Source organism: Apium graveolens, chromosome 3, assembly GCF_009905375.1.
Source record: "Apium graveolens cultivar Ventura chromosome 3, ASM990537v1, whole genome shotgun sequence".
In the NCBI taxonomy this organism is placed as follows: domain Eukaryota; kingdom Viridiplantae; phylum Streptophyta; class Magnoliopsida; order Apiales; family Apiaceae; genus Apium; species Apium graveolens.
In genome coordinates this window covers 217,366,744-217,380,462 of record NC_133649.1, presented here as the reverse complement: position 1 = coordinate 217,380,462, position 13,719 = coordinate 217,366,744, and the positions used below count along the sequence as shown (strand labels likewise).

Genomic DNA, 13,719 nt, shown 5'->3' with positions numbered 1-13,719 from the left:
CACAAAGCTCACAGACCATAGCTATCTGATTGACTCCATAGTTGGCTAAATAATCGAGCTTCAAAGACAGCGCTTGGAGCTGCGCTGCAATAGCTGTAGCTGCATCGACTTCCAGAATACATGCTACCTTCCCAGACATCATCCTTTGAGTTGGGTTTTGATGCTCATTTGCAGCCATAGTTTCAATAAGATTATAAGCCTCAGTATAGCTTTTGGCCCACAAGGCGCCTCCAGCTGCTGCATCGAGCATGGGCCGAGATTGGGCCCCCAAACCATTATAGAAACCAGTGATCACCATCCAGTCAGGCATACCATGATGTGGACACTTTCTCAACATCTCCTTAAAGTGCTCCCAAGCTTCGCACATATATTCTGTTGGTTGCTGCGCAAACTGAGTAAGAGCACTCCTCATAGCTGCAGTCTTCTCCATTGGATAGAACTTCATCAGAAACTTTTGCGCAAGATCTTGCCAAGTGGTGATGGACCCAGCTGGCTCAGAATGTAACCAGTCCTTAGCTTTATCCCTTAGAGAGAATGGGAAAAGCCTCATCAGTCACACTATTATATTTGAAAGTACTACGGATCTCGATAAAATTCCTGATATGCATGTTGGGGTCTTCAGTCGCAGTACCTCCGAAAGAAACAGAATTCTGCACCATCTGAATAGTGCCCGGCTTGATTTCAAAAGTGTTAGCCTGAATAGTCGGATGAAGGATACTTGAATGAATGTCATCAATTTTGGGTCGAGAAAAGTCCATAAGAGCTGGATCTGCTGCTGGAACTATACGATCACCCATGATTACTGGTTCTTTTTGCTCACTCTCTTTATCCGAATCTTCAAAATCTATCTTCTCCGGAATATCAAGAACTGAGTCTGTCTCCTCAGTCGTAACTAAAGTTCTCTTGCGAGTGCGAGAACGTGTTTGCATAAACGCTCGCTAGAATTCCTGAAACATAACCAGAAATAATAAGTAACACGTCTTAATAATGAGTCCTAATGACCACTGATGGCAAGTATAAAAAACTAAACAAATACGCCGAGTCCCCGGCAACGGCGCCAAAAACTTGTTAGGCACAAAACACGCGCTAATAATTCACTTAAGTATACGCGTTCGCAAGTAATATAGAATAAATTCTAGTTCGTTCCCACAGAGACTCGGACTAATTATGTTCAATTAACACTTACTCACCAATGTATGATTACTTCTCAATGTCAAGACAATAATACTTAGATTTGATTAACTAATTATTAACTACAATTAACTACGAGAATTAAACACTTAATTGACACTTGAATTAACAATATTAAACACACATGAGATCATAACTTCATTACTACTTCCTTCAATAGTTATCGTTATTACCCTTAGCATGTAACGGTGATGATATTAATCGAACAACACGAAACTGATAAAAGTCAACTTTCATTGTACTAATACCATTTTACCAAACATCCACAGTTAAGATAGAAGTTGAATAGGCATCAATTATGTTGAGATCCTATATGTCTACAGAATTTGACAACGTAACGATTTAAGCACAAGTTATTCCTTATGATTACACAGGGCAAGTAAAACAGTTAGAGTTACCCACTAATCATGCATACACATACATGAACTTATGCTAGCATGGTAAGTTCTAAACCTCGAGATCCACCATCGCTTCACAGGAGATTAACAGACTATCTTCTATGTTCGCGACGCACATAAGACGAATAAGCGCAACCTATGCTAGATATCATACAATCATCACATACTAAGGTATTAAACAACTAACTAAAGAAATCCATAGTAAATCTGTTATGACCCCATGATCACAATTAGCCCATGATAAAACTCATCATCACCATGGGTTCATATGAAAACATGATAATAACACACAATATAAACTAATAAAAATACTTATTAAAACCAGAGTACGCAACACGAGTAATAAGGTTCAAAGTAAAGAAAACTAGTATCCACTGATACAACGAATAAAAGAATCACAAGAAAATGTATGCTTCCTCTTCTTCGTTGTGATGTGCTAAAACGGTCTTCTTCCTTCTCTCCTTGCTCCTTGCTTGATACCACACTTGTGTGAAACGTCTCTAAGAACTACTTATATAGAAGCCCACAAGAATCAGCCGTCTCAGAAGTCCATCAAAATAAGGATTATAAAATTCAGTGTTAAAATTCTCGTCCCTGAGCGGCCGCCCCAGATTCTTGAGCGGGCTCCCAAGCTCCCAAGCGGCCGCCCAGCATCCTGAGCGGGCGCCCAAGCACCTTCTGGAAAATTCTGAATTCTGCTCCTGATTTTGCTGCGTTCTGCCCCCAACTTTCCACAACCAATGCCAAGCACTTCCCTAGGCTTATTTCTGATGAATTCTTCCTACATACGTAAGTTATACCCTGAAATGCAAAAAAACTAGAAAAACGCATCAAATACACAAAATACCTGATTTCAAGACATCAATTCAAGCCATTATAAGACGTTCTAAGTGGTATAAAATGTCACTTATCACTTGCAGATGGAAGTTGATCTCTAGAACTGGATCCTCCCCTATGATCCATGCTATCTCCATCAGCATTTTCTGATGCTGCCCTGAAGTTATGCTCTCTGAGATTCCAGAATTTGAGTTGGATCCTTCAGGAATTGAAGAATTAGAGTTTCCAGAATTGTCAGAATTTGGCTCATCAGAACTTGATGAATCAGAACTTGAAGAGCCAGTGACTGGTTCTGATGCTTCTTGAGAGTCTTGAGATGTGGTATGATCATCAGATTGCTCCCCCTGAATAGGTGCAATTTCCTTTGGAGCAGTTACCACAGTTTCAATGACATCAGAATTTAACCCATCAGAACTTACAGGATCAAGATTTAGGTCATCAGAATTTATAGAATCAGAATTTACATCTTCATTTTCAAATCTCAGCTGAACATGATCCTTGAAATCTTCATGTCCAGTAATATTTTTATCATCAAAAGATACATTGATAGATTCCATGACAACCCTTGTTCTTAAATTGTAGACTCTGAAGGCTTTTGTGGAAAGTGGATATCCAACAAAAATTCCTTCATCAGCTTTTAGATCAAATTTTGACAGCTATTTAGGATGAGTCTTAAGAACAAAACACTTACATCCAAATACATTAAAGTATTTCATATTTGGCTTCTTTTTCTTCACCATCTCATATGATGTTTTTCCATGCTTGTTTATGAGTGTAGCATTCTGTGTAAAACAAGCAGTCTGCACAGCTTCAGTCCAAAAATAGGTTGGTAGCTTTGCTTCATCAAGCATAGTTCATGCAGCTTCAATAAGAGTCATGTTCTTTATTTCTACAACTCCATTCTGCTGTGGAGTTCTAGGTGCAAAAAATTCCTGCTTTATTCCTTGCTCTTTGCAGAACTCTTCCATGATTGAATTCTTGAACTCAGTGCCATTATCACTTCTTATTATTTTAACAGAATCTTTGACTAACTTATCCAGCTGTCTGACATGATCAGATAGAGTAGATGCAGTTTCATTCTTCTTGTGCAAGAAATACACCCAAGTGTATCTTATGAACTCATCCACTATAACCATAGCATATTTCTTCTTTGCAATAGACATGACATTGACTGGACCAAATAGATCAACATGTAGTAAGTGATAAGGCTCAAGAATTGAGGATTTAGTTTTGCTCTTGAATGAAGATTTTATTTGTTTTGCCTTTTGACATGAGTCACAAAGACCATCAGGAGCTAATATTGATTTTTGCAATCGTCTCACAAGATCTTTCTTTACTAGCTCATTTATGTTGTTGAAATTTAAATGAGAGAGTCTCTTGTGCCAATTCCAGGTTTCTTTAATTGATGTTCTGCTTAACAGACAGATTGTAGAACCATCAAAATTTGTTGAAAGTCTTGCTTCATATATGTTACCATGTCTATAACCTTTCAGAACCACTTTTCTTGTAGAATTACTTACAACTTCACAGTGTTCTTAAAGAAATCCACATGATAACCTCTATCACAGATTTGACTCACACTTAACAGATTGTGTTTAATTCCTGAGACAAGAGCTACTGATTCTATTATGACATTCCCAAGATTGATATTGCAATATCCCAGAGTCTTTCCCATGTTTCCATCTCCATGAGAAACTCCTGGGCCAGCTTTCTCCATAAAGTCTGATAGCAGGGCTTTATTTCCAGTTATATGTCCTGAACATCCACTGTCCAGAACCAGGATGTTTTTCCTGTTGTCCTGCAATCACAAAGACCACTATTGATTAGTTTTAAGGACACAGACTTGCTTGGATCCTTTGACCTTGTTAAGTTTGTTAGCATTTGCAGCGGATTTAGTTTCAGAGTTTATGCTTTTTATCAGACTTTATATCAGACTTTGAATCAGAATTTACACTAGAAGAAATTACACTAGAAGAAATTACACTAACTTTCTTTAAAGAAGGTTTTATTTCATAATAATCATAGTAAAAACTATGATATTCCTTACAAGTATAAATAGAATGTCATAAACTACCATAATAAAAACAAAGATTTTGTGGTTTAAACCTAACAGACTTAGTCTTAACTCCTGATTTAGGAGGTAAAGAGTTTATCTCTTTATTTTTCCTGCAAAAAGTAGCAAGATGGTTAGAGTTTCCACAATTATAGCATTTCTTTCTGGGAGCATTTAGAACAGGCATATAATTATTACTTTTATTCACACCTTCTTTTCCATTCCTATTTTTCCTAGCTTCCTTTACCTTGTTCATATTTTAATCTCTTTCCGCTTATATTTAAGCTGTTTTTTTGTCATTAAGCCAATGTTTACCAAAGCTGGTTTATCCTATTTTAATTTGTTAGAAGTTAAATTTTCTTTGACTTTTGTTTTAGAGTCTTTCATCTCTTCAGAATCAGACACAACAGTTTTTGCAACAAACTTAACAGGATTTACCTTTGGCTTAATTGGCAAAGTCCCTTTCTCACTTTTACAATCTTTATAACCCAACCCCTCTTTCCAGTTTCCACTACTTAGAATATTCTGAGTTGTTTTGCCTGAGTTAGTCCAAGTCCTGATGATTTCTCTCTTTTTTTCTAACTCATTTTTTAGATAATCATTCTGTTTAAGCAATTCATCCTTAACATACACAACATTATCTCTATCTGTCTGAATAGTGTTCATCTTGACTAACTCTTCTTCAAGATAGCTATTTCTATTTTTGTACTTTAGATTTTCAGATTTTAATCTTTCATTCTTTAAAGTCTGATCTCTATAACGAATATAAATGTTTTTCAGAAATAATCTCAACTCAGTAATATCTTCTGTATCAAAAGCAAGAGTTGATAGAGGTACCTCTAGTTTAGCAGCATCAGAACTGCTATCAGCATTTTCCATTAAGGCATAGTTCATCTCTTCTTCAGATTCTGAAGTGTTTGCCCAGTTTTTATTCTTTGTGATAAGTGCCTAGCCTTTATCACATTTTCCTTTCTTACAATCAGGAGAGATGTGGCCTCTTTCACCATAATTGTAGCATTTGACATTTGAGTTGTCTCCTCTGTCATACTTTCCTCCTTTGCCTTCAGACTTTCTGAACCCTTTTTTGTTAGAACTTCCACCTTTCCTCGAAAACTTCTTACCCTTTCTGAATTTCTTGTAGGCTATCTTTGCGATACCCTTCACCATAAGAGCACACAGTTGCATCATCTCTGTATCAACATCCACTTCAGATAAATTTTCAGGTTCTGAATCATCATCATCAGAATCTGATGACTCTGAATCAGACTGTATGATGAGAGCTTTTCCTTTTGCCTTCCTAGAGACAATTGGCTTTTCTTCGGTCTTTAAAGCAACTGTCTTAGACTTCCCTCCATGCCTCTTCTTTCTCTGCTCCATCTCAAGTTCATGAGTCTTGAGCATCCCATAGATTTCATCAAGAGACATATCAGCAATTTCATAGTTGTCTCTTATTGTAGTAGCTTTCAAATCCCACTTTTCAGGAAGAGCTAGTAGAAATTTCAGATTTGAATCTTCTGTATCATATTCCTTATCCACTAGTGACAGATCATTCAACAGCTTTGTGAATCTGTCATATGTCTCATTTAGTGACTCATCAGATTTTGAGTCAAAGTGCTCATACTCCTGTGTGAGTATTGTCTTCATGTTCTTTTTGATGACATTGGTTCCTTGACATCTCACTTCCAATGCATCCCAGATTTCTTTTGCAGTCTTGCATCCAATCACCGTATTTGACATGACATTGTCAAGTGCATTATGAAGCAAGTGTCTTACTTTTACATCCTTGCCTAGTGAAGAGTTGTCTTTAGTGGTGTATTTTCTCTTTTCTTTGGGAATCATCCTCTGTGGCTCATTCCCAACTGCAACAGAAAGTTTTGTGGGCTTGTGTGGACCATCATAAATTCTGTCTAAATATTCTGTTTTTCGTAGCTTCCAGAAACATGGCCATCTTCACACTCCATACAGGGTACTCAGACACCCTGAGAATAGGAACCCTGATGGTTTCATATCTACTGGTGTTTTTAATGGGTTGAACTTTTGCAGGTTCTTGAGGGTCTGGTTTTTTTGCTTGACCAGACATGATTGATTGTTTTTTTGGATCTTAATTGTTTGTAAGCTTAACAGATTGGCTCTGATACCGCTTGTTAGGCCTCAATTGATACTATAGAAGGGGGTTGAATATAGTATCTACAATCAATTCGATTATGTACACAAGTATGTAATAGAAAACAAGTTTATTCAATATATCAAACTCTGTTACAGTAGAATTAATCTACTCTCTCAGTGATGTATGATATCACTAAGAGCTGCTAGGGTTACAATGAATAATATTCTCGAGAATGATAACACATCTAGTGTAAACCCTAATCTGTGTTTATATAATACACAGTTACAAGATAACTACTAATTGATATGATAATGATTCTGTTTCCTAGAATATATCAATCAAAGATTATCTACTGCAGTCCTATAGCTGTCCAATTCTTCATGCATATCTTTACTTGTTTAGTCCATATTTTCTCCTATAAATCAGCCGCTTTTCATACCTGAAGTGTATCCGCACTTAAGTTCTGATATAAGTTCTGACGCCTTAAGTTCTGATAACTTCCTGTCTTCAGTAAGTTCTGATTTCTTGTTAAGTTCTGATATTCTGATAATAAGTTCTGAAACTAAACAAATCAGATTAGAGATGATATCACAAATATATCTAACAACACGTATAAAAAAATACAATGTGCTTGGGAATACTATTTAGCAAAATAATTGCTTAATCGATTAACTATAAAAGCTATTTAAAAAAGACAATAATAATTTGATTTATCCCGGGTTAGTGGTTTACAGTATTTCATTTTATCCAAATGCCCATGACTAAATATAACTAATTATTTTTAGTTTAATTTTAATTCTTTTAAGTCCGGATGAATTAGATAATTTTGTTTTAGCCCAAATAATTAGTATATATGATTTTGTTCCTGTTCTTCAAATTATATTTTAATTTTGATTTTGATTTTGATTTTATATTAATTTTGATCAATTGTATAACAAACTTTTTATCATGGATGAATAATATATATTAATTTGTTTATTCTAGTTCAATGATATATTTTTTTAGTTAGTATGCTGATTGAGGTGGTAAACTTGTGTAGTGAATCATTTAGTTTTAAGCATCTAGCTAGCTAGGTCTCCGGTTAGAGTATTTAGCTATTAAGTTTCCCTAGTTTCTTTCTCAGTAGTTTGTGTTATAGTAATTGAGGTATATTTGTTCTTGTTGTTGTGTTCTTAGTTGCGCTGAACTTTCTGATGTAATGTCTCTACTATAATTAGGACCTTATATTTCTAATGATATAGCCTTTCAAAAAAAATAGCAGGATCAGTAATATTTATTATTTTGTCTTAACCTGAGGTGCATAATATCAACTAGTTATATTTAGTTTGCTTAAATTTATTTCGGCCCGAAATGTCAATTAGAATTATGTTGAACTCAATATAAATAAGAATATAAATTGATAAAAGATGTTGACTTTAATATCAATTATAATGATATAGAGTTCGATATGAAATAGAATTTAAATTGTTAGATGAAGTTGACTTTAATTTCAATTAAAATTAGAATTGAGATAAATTAGAATAATAAAATATGGGTAATTAAGTAAATTCAGCAAGTACCGACCGACCGACTAATAAACTTTTAATATTTCATCTATGATAGATGTCTCTACTATAATGGGGAACTTATGTTTCTAATGATAGAGCCTTTCAAAAAAATATTTTTTTAGCCGAATCATTAGAATTTATTATTTTGTCTTAAATCAAGGCCCATAATATCAACTAATTATATTTAGTTTACTTAAATTTATTTTGGCCGGCCCGAAATATCAATTAAAATAATGTTGAACTCAATATAAATAAGAATATAAATTTGTAAAAGAAGTTGACTTTAATATCAATTATAATAATATAAAATTCGATATAAATATAGATTTTAAATTGTTAGAGGAAGTTGACTTTAATTTCAATTAGAAGTAGAATTGAGCTCCTTACCAATTAGAATAATAAAATAAGGGTAGTAAGTACCGACCGACCGACTACCAAACTTTTAATGTTTCGTCTATTATAATATAATAATATAGATAGATGACACTTTTTAATTTTAAGTCATGGGTTACATATTTTAAGAAATGCTAAAGGGCCATTCCATTTGATTACCTAGACAAGAAGCAGATTAGCATTAACAAAAGATACTTAAAAGTGCCAAATCCCCCCAAAGTTTTGGCTTTAAAAATATTCTAGGCTTATCTTTTTTCCACTAATTAATTGGATTCTTGATATCTAATCATGTATACGTCAATGGATCAACTACTTCAAATTGCATAGTAATGACTTTTTAATATTGCAAAGGTCGAACTCCTAGTGAATATTTATGAATTACTTATAAATGGAGTATTATCCAATGAGTAATCCGTGCTAATCGATCATCTGAAATAATGAGCAAAAAAATGCCCTTCATGTATCACATAAAAAATTATTTAAAATTATTTATATCTCATCTAAGTTAAGCCCATCAGAAAATTACAACTCTAAGACTTAATTTAAGAATATGCACACTAGTCTCTATTTAGCATGCACTAAAAAAATAAGTTAAATAATTTGAAAATAAGGTTGAATTTAATTTGTCTGAAAAACTATTATCGCATTATAGGTATAACACTTATCTTTTTAATAGTAATGTTCACCAATATGCATAAAATTAAGGGAATTTATCAAAAATAACGATATTTTTGAATTTATTTACAAATACTTGCATATAATGGTGCCGGGAGGTTGTTCGAAATTGCATACGTGGTTGCAAATGTTGCAGACGAGATTGCTCGAAATTACATACGAGATTGCAAATGTTGTAGATCATATTTTTTAAATAGTTTTTTTAAAAAAATTATTGTCTGCGATATGGGTATTTTTGAAAAACCCCCTAAAATCAAACCGTTATATAATTTGTAAATTTAAACCTTGCTTATCGACAAATTGTACGAACTTTAGTGTAATTTATAAATAAAAAAAATCACGTTGGTAGACCCATTTTGACAAATGGATTAAAAAAAAGACAAAGTAATTAGCTTTAGTTTTGAAATTAATGAACTAGTATCAAATTAATAGTCATATTTACCAGAGTAAAATTCCACGAAAACCATTATTTTATCGAAAATTTCGGAGACCCCTTATATTCTGCAATCAAAATATTATAAAATATATTATTTTGTTAAGTATATTTTATAATATCAATAATTCATAAAATTATTGAAAATCTTTTAAGTTAATAAGTAGAATGTATATGTTCTGCATGAATGAATAAATATTCAGCAAACTAAGTATATTTTGTAAAATAAAATATTTTGTAATATTTTACATGCAGTACAAATGGTTTCGAGATTTTAAATAATATGATGATATTTAGAAAAATAATTTTTAAAATATTAAATTTTATAATATTTTTATACAATATTTTACTCCAAAGCTTCCGGCAAAAAGACGATCTACGTCTAACTTAACTCAATATTAATACTCCCTCTGTCCCTCCCATTTGTTTACACTTTTCTTTTTGGGATGTCCCTTCCAATTGTTTATATTTCAAAATTTTCCAAAAATAGTAAAGTTTTTATAATATAAAAAGTAACTACATCAACTAATTCTCTCCACTGTACCCACTTTATACATATAATATTAATCGGTTCCACTACTTTACTCACTTTTTTAACTTTTCACCACTAATTAATCATTTTTCTTAAACTCCGTGCTCAAGGTAAATGTAAACATTTGGAAGGGAAGGAGGGAGTATTTATTAGGTCTCAAGTGTATACTTTCGGATACAAGTACTTCATATCAAATTATGTCACTTCGAATGTTAGAAAGAATCTAGTATATATTATTTCAAAAAAAAAGAATCTAGTATATATAATATAATAACAACATATATTCCGGTATCTGGTCAAAGAACAGTATCGGTATCTGGTCAACGAACAGTCTCTTTTAAAAAGATAATTTAAAGTGACCGAGACAACTTACATTCCCATTGCAACTGATGTTCAAAAATTATATTCTTGAAATAAGTATGAATAATGACGAAAAATATATATATGGATGTGATGCCATTGGTATAAAAATAAGTTGGACCGAGAATTCTTTCGAGGCATTTACACATAATGAATATACACAAATACATCAACAATGATTTGCAAATAGACAAGAAAAAGAAAAAAGATTTTATTCATTCATATCTTACTTTTAAATGTACTACTTAATGCTAAAAATAAAACATGTAATAGCAAGTTGCATAGATATGTTCTTGTCAAAAAAAAAGTTGCATAATATGTTTCAAAATTACGAGTTCGACCTCCACAAACAACCATGATCGTATGTTTGATATGAATCTTGTGTAAGTAGGTACACCATATAAAATATTCATGTTAAAATGATTAATTCATCTAAATAATGGTATGCAAAAAGCGATATAAACATCATATTATTCCGTAAAATCATGGTCTCTCATATATTTAATGTTTTAATTTAAAAATTCTATTCTACCATATCGCAGAATTATATCGTATGTATAATTAGAGTAAGGGAGTTTTGGTGGTACCGTAGTCACATAGAAAGGATATCCTATTATTCTACTATAATATCTAATAATCTATATAATAAACATTTATAATTAAGAAATTGAACTATAATAATATATTCTTAATTGATATAAAAAATAATGAAAGTATTATATTATATATAATACAAACAATAATTATTTTAATAAAAATAAATATAATTAACAATTAACAAATCATTTATAATCGGGTTAAATTAGTATCATATTCTTAAAAAAATTGAAATGAGTAAGTTTGAAATATAATAATAATAAAATTATACATTATTACAATTTAAAATTGAAATACAAATATAATGAAATATATTTAAAAGACCATGAAAATTAAATGTAAAGTATTTTTTTTCAAAATCATTAATAGAATAGAAAAAAATCAGGTGGGGTTGCACGGGTGAAAGTGTGGGTATAATAATAATAATAATAATATTAATAATAATAATGATAATAATAATAATAATAATAAAACTATTATAAATTAAAATTGAAATAAAAATCCAATAAAATATATTATTACTATATGTATTTCAACTATTGTAATATTCCATTAAAATACTTAATAATTTTTATAAATAGATAATTAATTGAGAAATTAAACTATAATTACACATTTATAAACCATGAAGAAATATAATAATAATCATAAAACATTATTATAATTTAAAATTGAAAACCAGACTAATAAAATAAATTCAAAAGTACTATCACAAAAAAAGGTAAAGTTTTTTTTCAAAATGAGTACTAGAACCGAAAAATGATGAAATATTGGCAAGATACAAAATTTTTGAACAAACTACATAAGATTAAGAAAAGAAAATATATAAATAAAATAAAAATAACTACATAAATATATTGTGTGAGCTACAATTATATTTTTTTAAGTGATATAAAATACTATTAAAAGTATTATGTTATATATATAATACAAGAAATAATTTGATTTAAAATATTTATGAACTGATCATTTTTATTTTTATTTTATAAAATAAAAAACAAATTTAAATTATATTTGGGTATAACTATTACATGTGATTTGTTTTGTTGTGTAACAAGGAAAAATACCGTTTATCTTTTAAAATATTTAGAGCATATGTATCTTACAAAATTCAAGGGAAATTACAGTTTGTCTTTTAAAATATTTAGAACACATGAATCATATAAAACATAAAAATTAGGAAGAAATATAATAATAATAAATATTTTATCAAAATTCAAAATTGAAATACGAATCTAATAAAATATATTTAAAAGTACTATGAAAATTAAGTGTAAAGTATTTTTTTTTTTGAAAATCATTATTAGAACCAAAACATTATAAATATTATTATAAACATTGCAAGAAGCAAATCCAAACAACTTTCTAATTTTGGGTCAAACTCCACAAGATTAAGAAAAACATATATAAAAATACAAAAATAATTACGTAAACATATTATATGATATGATTAAAATATTATATTTACAAATTTATAATATGAAAAAATTCAAATTATAAAATAAATAAAATAAATTATAACATATATGTTATAGTTAGGTTATCAATGTCATATATAATGCTACAATAATAATTAAATATATAAGAACAAAAAATATATTTTTTTAGAAAAATATATTATTAATGAAGAACATAAAATTTATCTAGGGAATAAAATTATTTTATTAAAAATTAGTTAAATAAATAATAAATATTCAAAAAAAATATATACAAAAAAAAAACTATAATTATCGGGTACAAAGCTAGTAATGAATAATACAGGATATCATATACTCCCTCTATTTTTCCTATACATAGGAATATAATTTTTAAAATTTTCCTTTTATAAATTATAATATTTGTTAGCTATTTTTATTTATAAAAAATATTAAATAATATTTTTAACTATCCACTTAAAATACATTGAAATGTGTGTAAAAGTGAAAATGTCAAATAAAAAATGGAGGGAGTATATTACAACAATCATTTGTCCTATTCCGACCCCTTTCGAACTGAAAATTTCAGAGCTAAGTTTTAACTTTCTGTGCATAATGATTGTGAAATGACAGAATTAACCTTGGAAGCATATTACTCATCACATTAATTAACAATATTTGTGAGGCCAATTTTATATTTTCACTTTCAATCGCTCTAAAAATATCATTCCTGTTTCTAAATAGTTGCATATGTTGTTTGTCGTCATGAAAATCTTATAAACAGTTGTTTATTCAATTATTCTTATCATTTGTATAGCATAACAGCTCTCAAAAATTTTGTTTATCTTTTGAAAGAGTGCCTTATAATTGCTTAATAGTTTTTTATTCATTAAAATAATTATTATTCGTTGTATTAGTGTGTTTGATCCAACCGATTGTTCACCCCCTCTAATATACATTTGAAGGCCTAACATTGGAGTTATTTTAGAATATATAAATTGTTAACTAATTGTGCAACATTATAAGTCTTCTCATCGAAATAGAACAGACAACTGTTATTTATTTAATTGAAATAAAAAAACCTTTCATGTCCTTACAAGAAATAAATATAAGCATGCACGCAATAACAATATATCAAGTTCTCAAATTAGTTTTATAGTCAAAATAATATATTATGTTCC

General features: G+C 30.2%; 1 non-coding gene across 1 annotated transcript; it reads left to right on the top strand.

The window, feature by feature from the left end:
* The first annotated feature begins 308 nt into the window (after positions 1 to 308).
* LOC141715959 (small nucleolar RNA R71) lies at positions 309 to 415 on the top strand. The gene has a single exon (XR_012572697.1). It is a non-coding gene; the product is annotated as a small nucleolar RNA R71 (small nucleolar RNA).
* Positions 416 to 13,719: the final 13,304 nt, after the last annotated feature.